Source organism: Microtus oregoni, unplaced genomic scaffold, assembly GCF_018167655.1.
Source record: "Microtus oregoni isolate MIOR12 unplaced genomic scaffold, Mior012 000011F_ref0000422, whole genome shotgun sequence".
In the NCBI taxonomy this organism is placed as follows: domain Eukaryota; kingdom Metazoa; phylum Chordata; class Mammalia; order Rodentia; family Cricetidae; genus Microtus; species Microtus oregoni.
The window spans coordinates 34,641,010-34,647,870 of record NW_024543070.1 but is presented as its reverse complement, the minus strand read 5'-3'; the positions used below and the strand labels follow the sequence as shown (position 1 = coordinate 34,647,870).

At 36.3% G+C, this 6,861-nt stretch overlaps 1 pseudogene; it reads right to left on the bottom strand.

Annotated features, from left to right (window-relative positions):
- Positions 1-3,806: 3,806 nt before the first annotated feature.
- Positions 3,807-6,861, bottom strand: part of LOC121453189 — a 43,136-nt pseudogene continuing 40,081 nt past the window's right edge.

Genomic DNA, 6,861 nt, shown 5'->3' with positions numbered 1-6,861 from the left:
GGAAGCACCAAGCTACTTCAAGAGAATGATGGATATTGAAGAGGCTCCTTATGGAATTGGTTGACCATTTGGCCAAAAAATTGCTCTTTCCTAGACGTCTTGATAAACTGGATATGCAGGATTCACAGAGAAATGCCTATGAAACTTGGTTAAAGGTGAGATGAACCTTCAGGGTTCTTGTTTCACGGCTAGACATTCTTCAAAACAAAAAAAAAAGTGACTGACAAACTGCCAGTATAGGTGGAACTGTTTTTGAAATTTCCTGCTTTGTGGAAAAGTCTGCTGCATACTATGGGCATATAGGCTGAAGATAGATACCCCAACAGTACAGAAGTACTTTGGGCGACTATCCAGGTAGCAAAATGTCTCTGTCAATTCTAGAGTTTTAGAAGTTACTTACAATGTACTTCCTGTTTACTTAGTAATGTTGTATCTGTAGTAATGGGGCATCGTGGCTGCGTTCCCAGCACCCCGGCTGCCTGCTCGGCTAGCTTATGCCCCGAAATAACAACACACAAACTGTATTCATTTAAACACTGCTTGGCCCTTTAAGCTCTAGCTTAAATTACTGGCTAATTCTGATATCCCGATCAACACATCTCTAATAATCTGTGAAAACCGGTCTTACCGGGAAGATTCTAGCCTAGTCCATCCTGGGTCGGAGCTTCATGGCATGTGTCTGTCTGGGAGCGTGGGGCATGGCGTCTCTCTCAGGCGTCTGCTCCCTAGAGGAGAAGCTGTGGAGTCTGAGCTCACTTCCTCTTCCTCCCAGCATTCTGTTCTGTTTACTCCTCCCACCTATCTTCTAACCAATAAAATGGGCCAAGGCAGTTCCTTTATTAGCCAATGACCTTCCTCCATCATGTATCATTCTGGAGTCTTTGATGGAGTTGAAGAATAGATAGAGTTTTTCTTAGTCTTGATAAAAGATAAAATAGGTATAAATGTTGTAACTGTAATTCTTGCTTGATACTCATTTTATAATATATTATTTTACTATACTAAAGTTAAATCTTCCTTTTCATTTAAATAGAAAAGGGAAGCTGATGTGGGATTTTCCTCTGTAAGCTGTGAATATCTTTGGTTAATAAAGGAAGTACTTTGGGCCTATAGTAAAATCTGTAGGCCAACAGAACTTGGCAGGGAAAACTAAACAGAATGCTGGGAGAAGTGAGGCAGAGTCAGAGAGAAGCCATGGAACTGCCACTAGAGACAGATGCTGAGAACTTTACCTGGCAAGCCACAGCCACATGGCAATATACAGATTACAAGAAATGGGTTAAATTCAGTTGTAAGTGTTAGCCAATAAGAAGCTAGAGCTAATAGGTCAAGCAGTGATTTGATTAATACAGTGTCTGTGTGATTATTTGCAGTCTAAGCTAGCCAGGTGGCCAGGAACCAACAAGCAGCATCCTCCTACAAAAGATGATATGTAAAATGTTATAGAAGAGGACTCATGGGTGTTCTTAACTCTGTAAAACTTGTGAATCATAATATGTCAAACATGGCAAAATGTAGTAGTTACTGACACTTAAATATTAGCGGTAATATGACTGCCAGAGGGGATGCAATCCCTAGTCAATAGGAGGTAACTCAATCATGGTATTCTAATGATTTATAAGGTCATGGAATTTAGAGGAGGATCTATTACTGTAGCTTTCTTAAGTCTATAATTTCTAAATGTGTTCTAAGTGTTTATTCTTTAATCCAAAGATAAGTATAACTAACTTTTCATTAAAAATGATCTTCTTTTTGCAGCAGAGAGAATATTATAGAAACCCTGATAAAAATTTAGAGAACAGCAGACTGCTAGGTACCCCAAACCAAATGATACATCTGTGATACAACCTTGACATCTGAGGCTCAAGGAATAGTTCAGAAGTTTAGGGAATAAGAACACAGGGCACTAGGACTCCTGCTCAAATATATTGTCTTCTGCATATGACAGAGAAATAATGCCCATGACATCTTAAAAATGTGGATGCCTAAACAAGACCTACAAATTGACAATGTAGGTTTATGTGTCATGTGGGTGGGGAAAACCTTTCAAGGCTCTACTGTAGATTAGGAAGTATAAAAAACCTAATGGCCGAATTTTGGAGTCTACAGAATAAAATTTAAAAATAAGAGAGCTAATATGAGAGGAAATAAGGTTGTTCATAGGAGGAGTTCCACAAGAGACAGAAAAATAAGCAAATGATGTAAACCCATTACACTTAATGAATGTTTTTTAAAAAAATTAAATTTATAATAAAAAGTTTTTAACTTGCAAGCTATATGCTATGTTTCTATATTAAAAACTTGCCACAAGTTACAATCCCAGAGAACATAGACAACAATAAGGACCCAAGAGAGACATACAAGATCTAATCTACATGGAAAGTAGAAAAAGACAAGATCTCCTGAGTAAATTGGGAGCATGGGGAACATGGTAGAGGGTTGAAGGGAAGGGGAGAGAAAGGGAGGGGAACAGAGAAAAACATAGAGCTCAATAAAAACCAAACAAAAGAAAGTGGTAAAACAACTTGCAGTTACATGAAAATGAAGAAAAGAGCATTATAAATGAATTTTACAAGCATTCAGTCCTGGAACTATAACATTCTGATTCCAAAAGTTGACATAATATATTTGTGTGTTATCAAAGTATAATACTTTAAAGTGTCTTAATTTTGTTTTAAAAAAGTTTCTATTCTTAGTTTTTATTAATGAGTAAATGTATATGTGTCTATGTTTGTTCACATATACATATATATGTTATGTTCACATATGTTATGTTATGTTCACATGCCCAAGGATTCTAGAAGAAGGCATGAGATAACTGAAAAATCAAGTTGCAGGAAGCTATGAGTCATCTGAAATAAACATTGAAGTAGATGCTTGAAACAAAGCTTGAGTGTTCTGCAAATGATATCAGTATAGACTTTTAACAACTGAGTCATCACAGTAGTTGAAATAGTGAGTCATCATATATATATATATATGGATGTGACTAACAGCAAAAATTCCTTGTTTATTTTTTTATCTCTGCTCCCTTTACTGCAAGTGGGACACATTTAGCCTTGCCCACATTGATTTACTGGGACTCTAAGCAATGTAAATGAAACAACTAAACATCTATGAGTAATTTTGTATAAACTATTAACCTCTAGCACTTACATTTAGTCCTTGGGAAAAGTTTGTCACTTTTATTTGTTATAAGAATTTATACCCAGACCAGTACATTGTCCCAGTGTCACCAACAGTATCAATTTAATTAAGCTACTAACAGCTTTATTTTCTATTGTTTATTCAGTTCAGTGTCTCAGACTTTATAATCAAATGCACCAGAAAATTTGTGCCAGTTTTACCATTTTCTGACAGTGGAAGAAATAATCTTCCCCTGAAACATTTACACAATCGGTTATCTAAAATCAAATGATCAGCCTTGAAAATATATACAACACTAACATGATACAGACTGAGAAGTTCATATATACATACACACACACACACACACACACACACACACACACATATATATATATATATATATATACTGGGCTGTGATATGCAGACAGAGCTTGAATCAACAATGTGACAATGTGACTATTGATGACTGACTGATATTCACTTTATCATAAGTCTCATATGTCTTTAACTTTAGAGTAAGTTCTACGTGAGAATTTCTGACCAGTGGCTGCATTAAATTGACCCTAAGAAAGTTCGGTTTTCTGTAACTTTCTTGTTCCAAGAAATTTATGCATTCCTGATTACTTCTGTTAGTACTTTTCTTTCTTTCTTTTTTATATTTATTTTCTGCAATGCTTTTACTTTCTTTCCTTCACTCTAAGACGGTAATGAAATTTCACAGTGATTTCTGGGTAGCGGCAGATAGAAGGTGGCATTAGGAATGATCTTGGCAGTGGCTTTATTTCCCTGAGAAGGTGCAAGTGGGGAAAGGGGGCACCCTGCTGGGGATGCAACACCGACTGCCCAGCTGGCGGGTAGATGATAGGCCCAGAACAGAAGAGCTGCTATGCAATGTCCTCAGCCACTTTTAGCTCACACAGCTCAGTGAAGCCATCACCTATGATGGCAGCGGGTTGGTGATCAATTAGCTCGGCTGTCTGAAATCCCCTTCAGCAGACAAAATGACTGCCTTCTTCTGCTGCTCATTCTGTCCACCACAAATCTGGCCCTGTCTACTTTCTCCTGAGCCACCTGTTGGGCTTCCACCACTTCTCTGAACTGCTTTCTGAAGGTCATCCAGGTTGAGCCCAAACGTCGCTGTTCCATCTGTGAGGTCACTTCTTACCTCCCTAGAGAACAGCTCTCACTGGGTGATCAATTTTCCAGCATCATAGCCAGCCACCGCATACATGAGGATTTCTGTGATGATTGATGGCAGCACCTGCTCATTATAGTCCTTACCAATGGAGGTGTAGGTAAAAGGAAGCTGACTGACTACGAACCAGAAAAGGATGCGTGATGTGATGTTGAAGTTCTGTAAATCTTTCCTACCAGTGATGACCCATACACTCCATGGTTGCAAACAACTGTCAAAGACATTGATTTGAAAAAGAGAATGCCTTCCCCTACCACAATGTACTATACTCCACAGAACTGGTCAAGGAAAACAGCTCTTTGCCCAGCACCCACATTATACGAGGCAGAGTCACCATGCCTCTTGCAATTAGGAAAGTCAGGATGAACTTTCAGATAGACTCAAACACTTTGACACCCACTCATGTCTGCTTTCACTCCAACCTCCACATGATTCCCCCTTTTAATTCTTTTAATCATTAATACATTGCTTATTTTACATTTTCATTTAATTTTTTGGAGGTTTTAGTACACAATGAGTTTTTTCTACTATGCTTTCATGAATATATCATTTATGGAGCTGTGTTTTATACAGATGTAATTTATTTGTTCTTACTCCAATTCATAATTCAGTTACGAATATAGGCTAAGCTATTAAACAGTCCAGTCAAATTCTATTTAGCTTTTATTTTGTTTGTTTTGTGCTTGTTTGTTTATTTGCTTCTTTGTTGTGTAGAACAATGCAGTTGTGGACTTTCTGGGTCAGCCTTCTCATCATGAGCAATAAAAGGTCAGCCATGAATGTATGAATACATATGCCTTCTCACCTAAACACAAAAGGCATTTCTGCTAGAGAAAGACAAATAAGCAAACACAGTTTTAATACTGCCAATGTCAACGACAAGAATGAGACTGTATTTCATTCAGTAAATGGTTTTGGAGCATCATTGCTGTGAAGTTTAGAATAAACATTTAGTCTGGAACATTGGAATAAACGTAATTCTAATCTAATTGCCATTTGGTCTTTAACATTTTTGTATGCTTGTGTTAGGGTGTGTGTTAAAGATGAACCATTATATAGAAATTCTATACTTTAAACAAAAATGATCTTTAAAATTTCAAGAGTTGTGTGAAGCATGACACAAAATTATAGTGTAGCAGGATGAACCGATTTAGAGGAAAACAGTCCAGATCTAAATCTGAAATGGAAAATTCTTATTGTATGAAGAAATGAATTGCTGCTATTGCAATTGATTTGTTTCTTCTTGTACGTGTAACTTATATTTCACTAGACAATAAAAACCTTAGAAGCAAATAACAAATTGATCAGTTGACACCTAATATTTTCTTTTTTTGATTTTTCGAGACAGGTTCCTCCATAGCTTTTGGTTCCTGTCCTGGAACTAGCTCTTGTAGACCAGGCTGGCCTCGAACTCACAGAGATCCGCCTGTCTCTGCCTCCCGAGTACCTAATATTTTTTAAAGTTTCTTTTTAGCTCAATGTATTTTAGAGGCATGAGTGATTTGCTTGCACATATGTATTTGTATGGTATATGTGCCTGGTTCCCACAGAAGTCAAAAGACTGTATCAGATTTATGGGAACTGGAGATACAGATGTTCATGAGCCACAATATTGGTACTAGAATCTAAACTCAGGTCTTCTGAAAAAGCAGTTCCTCATAACTGCTGAGTCATCTCTCCATCCTCTCATTGACCACCAATCTTAGTGGATAAGGGAAGAATCGGGTGTTCTCATTTTAAAATAATTAAAATTTTAGATAACAAAATCTATATTTTAGAAGCAATGACAAAATAAATTAGCAATTTTGTAGACTTGCTGTTTCATAGACTTTATTTTCTTAATTTTTCCACTGTATCCAGAAGATATACCTTTGCTGTTTATGTTCAAGGTTTAATATACATTGAGGCCCCTTGTTAGTCTTTGATTTATTTTTGATTTAAGCAAATCATCTCCTAATATCTTTCAATAAATTGACATTATACAATTGTGACTTCCTTTGCTGTTTATACGATATAGTTAAAGTTTTTATGAAATTTTAACAAATACAATGAACAAGGAAATTTTTTCAAGTTCATACATACTAATAAGATAAAAGTTTTATCACCTTAGTAACAACTGAGTCTTTATTCAATTACACTGTGCATATCTGGCTCATTTTTAACTTACAGTTTTCACTTATAAATATGGAATGCTGAATAAGCATGAAAGGAATAATAGTTGCTATTTGTTCTGAATGACACACATAATAGGCAAAATATCAAAACAATGATTAAAATTCAAGTCCAGTGTTCACCGGTCACTTGTCACAAACTATATTGTTTTTGTTCTTTTGGATCAACTCAAAAGAAAAGACAACCTAAATCACAACCATACTGGTCAGATATTTATACAGTTTCTACATCCATGGGCAATGTAAATTTTGAGAATGTCCCTCAAGGCTGAACTCTTTCATCAAATTTAAAATGAGCTTCTGATATTGTGCATTTAGTTGAATACTCTAATATAATCAGGTACACGGTAGGATAAGGTCCTATAA